At 29.3% G+C, this 4,128-nt stretch overlaps 1 pseudogene across 1 annotated transcript; it reads right to left on the bottom strand.

Moving 5' to 3' along the window:
- Positions 1-2,476: 2,476 nt before the first annotated feature.
- Positions 2,477-3,160, bottom strand: LOC149261028 (GDSL esterase/lipase At5g33370 pseudogene; annotated as a pseudogene). The gene is made up of 3 exons (XR_016245530.1): positions 3,047-3,160; positions 2,687-2,929; positions 2,477-2,593 (listed from the first exon to the last, which is right to left on the bottom strand). The product of XR_016245530.1 is annotated as a GDSL esterase/lipase At5g33370 pseudogene (transcript).
- Positions 3,161-4,128: the final 968 nt, after the last annotated feature.

The following is a 4,128-nucleotide window of genomic DNA, read 5'->3' as shown; positions in this document are numbered from 1 at the left end:
TTTGAACGTGTGACCTCTTAGGAGGAAACACATGCTCTTAACCATTAGGCCTATTCATGCTCTAAGAAAGTGGATTTGATTAGCTAAAGATAGTAATCTAGAAACTCACAATTATAACTCATGATCACAATATATAACACACATGTAACACACCTGTAAGATTACAAATTATGATAATATGTTTGAGAATACAAGCATAACTATTTCCTTTTATGCATCTCCAATGGGAATGTAATTATGAACTAGAACATTCATGCATGTTTTTTTCCATTAAGACGTTCATGCAAGTTAGTAAATTGGCGGCAACAAAAAAGTTGGATAAAGGACTTTGGTTAACTATTTTTGGTTAAATCATGATCATTCATTATTTAAAATATAATCTTTAACTATATATAGATTCAACACTTTAAAAAATCCCTAAAACTTTTTAACTAAAAATTTACAAACTTTTAACCAAAAATTCACAATTGAAATTTGTGATTTTAACAAATTCCTACCAACTTATAAATAAATTCAACCAACAAAATATACTTAAAAAACTCTAAACCATATAACACTAACACAACACATGAGATAACATGGATACAAGTTGTCGCAGTGATGTGACCAGCGGTGTGTACTATGTAACTGTCACTTGGAAGTTACAAACTTATAAACCATAAACCCAAATAAATTTATGAAGGTTTAACTACTCCAAAGAAATATCTGCGGGTCGAGTGGAGGTAAGTGCAATGAAGAAATTTTGACTAAATCAAATTAAATAAATATAAATTTACATTGAAGTAGTTTTAAAGAGTGATTTATTGTACTTAAACTTAAATTTTAATTTAGGTTGTTTAAACTAGTTTTTGATAATATGATTTACTATTATATGAGTGATTTATTGTACTTAAATTTAAATTTAAATTTAGGTTGCTTAAACTGGTTTTTGAAAATATGATTTACTATTATTCTAAATAATTGTGAAAAATTCAATTGTAAAATTTGATATTTTAATAAATCTTACTAAATTCTAAACAAATTAAATCCGAAAAAAATAAATAAATAAAAATAAAAATAAAATAAAATAAAATAAAAATAAAATAAAATAAATAAATATATAAAATGAAATAAAATAAAATAAATAAATAAAAATAAAATAAAATAAAATACTTTTTAGAAAATCACACTTAACAACTCAACTCAAAAAAAAATTAAGAAACTCTGAAATTGCAATATGAAGTGCGTCACGAAGATGAAAGAAAGTGTGAATAAATTCTGCCATGTATGAGGGATAAGAAGTGTTTGAGAAATTCTTAGGTGTGTGGCTTGAAATGAATTAAAGCAGATGTGGACCCAGAGAAAAAGAAAAGTGTTAGTCACTGGTCATTGACCCAAAGAAAAAGAACGATGATTGCATCGAATTTGATTCCCTTAATGTCTACACCGACATGGTTTTAATCCGAATCGATTTTCTTCTTGAAGGTGTCGAATTGATGGCTAGTTGATTCGTTGTGTTTCCATATGTCGAATTTGAATTAATAGGGCGATTCTGAGAATTGCCCTCGCCCCGCATTTTTTGATTAATTTTACATTTAAATTAAAATTTACACCTAAACATTTAATCATCTAAAACACATATTTCAAAACACGTATGAATACGAAAACAAAATTATATATATATAAAGTGCAGTGTCATTTGGACGGAGTCTTAATCCACAATCACGAAGGCCTTTCAAGAATGTTTCTCTCAAGCGAAATGAATAAATTTAACAATAAGATACTCAAAAACATATAAAAAAAAATTAAAATTATATAATTTTATTTTTAAATTTTTTAAAATTTTATAGCTTTTAATATATATATATATATATATATTGGAATACCATATATTTTACTTTATTTATATTTTTTTGTGCACTGTCATTTGGATTGTGTCGTCAAATGCCTTTTAGGAATGTCTCACAAACGAAATGAATATATTTAACAATACGATAATTAAAAACATATATAAAAGTTCAAATATTATATATATATATATATATATATATATATATATACATACATACATGCTCTGTCATGACTGAGTCATAATCGTAGATTATGAGGGAGTGGATTTTAAATTTTAAAAGTTAAATTTTTTCTTCAATTAATTTATTTCATTGACAGAAACTCTGCAACCGTCGTTCTTTTTCGCGAGGTGGCAGGGCCAGCGCGATTCACAGAATTGACCTATTACTTCAAATTCGACATCTTATGTTGGAAATTTTAAAAGTTAAATTTTTTCTTCAATTAATTTATTTCATTGACAGAAACTCTACAACCGTCGTTATTTTTCACGAGGTGGCGGGGCCAGGGCGATTCTCATAATCGCCTTATTACTTCAAATTCGAATTCTGTTATATGTTGGAAATCGATTCCGTATCATTAAAATATCCAAAACTTTAAAACTTCATAGTTATATTTTCCAAAATATGTGTCAGATTTTGACAATAATCTATAGCACCGGCACGCATTCACCATTTGTGGACCTCAATGCCCTCTCCATAGGAATACACCCCAAAGGACCCGACGACAGAACCAGAACCCTGCGTGCTCCCAGATCGTAAAATTGCTGCAAATTCATGAGTCAATTTACAAGGCATGTGATAGAAATGAATTACCAAAACCTGAATGTCGATCTCATAGAATACAGAAAAATAATTACCGCCAGAATCTTCTCAAACTCGGAGATGATAAAATCAGTATACGCAGGTAGAGAGAACTGCAGTGATCTCGCTGTTACAGGCAGAAGGTAGTAGTTATTGACGTAATCATTTCCTCCAAGTGATATGGAAAAGAGCCCCTCTGCAACCAGTTTATTGGTCGCATTACGTCCTATGATACTTGCAACTCTGTCTTTATACTCTTGGAAAAGTTCGAATTGGTGAGGCATCCTTATAATTTCAGCCTGTATGTATGCAACCAAATTCTCATCCTTATAATTCATTTCATCAATATCTGCAAATCATTATGAAAAGATGTGGAGTTTAATGAAAGTCCGGTATTACGATGAATTTGTGCTTACAAATTGAACGCCCGTATCATTTAGAATGCCGATGCCTGAAGACGCGAAGTTGGCACCTTTCAGTAATTCATTGCCCTGGAGTGAAGGATCTAAGTACGGCAGCACCAGGTCGGATCGAATTTAACACATATTTTGGAGAATACAACTCTGAAGTTTTAAAGTTTTGGATGTTTTAATGATACCGAATCGATTCCCAACATAAAAATAGAATTTGAATTGAAGTAATAGGGCGATTCTGAGAATCTCCCTGACCCCGCCACCTCACAAAAAAGAACAACGGTTGCAAAGTTTCTGTCAATGAAATAAATTAATCGAAGAAAAAATTTAACTTTTAAAATTTCCAACATAAGATGTCGAATTTGAAGTAACAAGGTGATTCTAAGAATCGCACTAGCCCCGCCACCTCGCGAAAAAGAACGACGGTTGCAGAGTTTCTATCAATGAAATAAATTAATCGAAGAAAAAATTTAACTTTTAAAATTTAAAATCCACCCACCCGTGATCGTAGATTATGACTCAATCCAAATGAAAGAGCATAGACTATGACTCATTCCAAATGACAGAGCATGTGTGTTTATATATATATATATATATATATATATATATAATATTTGAACTTTTATATATGTTTTTAATTATCGTATTGTTAAATATATTCATTTCGTTTGTGAGACATGCCTAAAAGGCATTCGTGATTGTGGATTAAGACGACACAATCCAAATGACAGTGCACAAAAAAATATAAATAAAATAAAATATATGGTATTCCAAAATATATATATATTAAAAGCTATAAAATTTAAAAAAATTTAAAAATAAAATTATATAATTTTAAATTTTTTTTATATGTTTTTGAGTATCTTATTGTTAAATATATTCATTTTGCTTGAGAGACACATTCTTGAAAGGCCTTCGTGATTGTGGATTAAGACTCCGTCCAAATGACACTATATTTTATATATATATATATATATATATATAATTTTGTTTTCGTATTCATACGTGTTTTAGATGATTAAATGTTTAGGTGTAAATTTTAATTGAAATGTAAAATTAATCAAAAAATGCGGGGCGAGGGCGAT

Source organism: Pinus tabuliformis, chromosome 6, assembly GCF_031772625.1.
Source record: "Pinus tabuliformis cultivar Carrire ecotype Pingquan chromosome 6, CPIR1, whole genome shotgun sequence".
In the NCBI taxonomy this organism is placed as follows: Eukaryota; Viridiplantae; Streptophyta; class Pinopsida; order Pinales; family Pinaceae; genus Pinus; species Pinus tabuliformis.
Note: the sequence above shows the minus strand (reverse complement) of the source record. Positions and strands in the feature narration are given on the sequence as shown.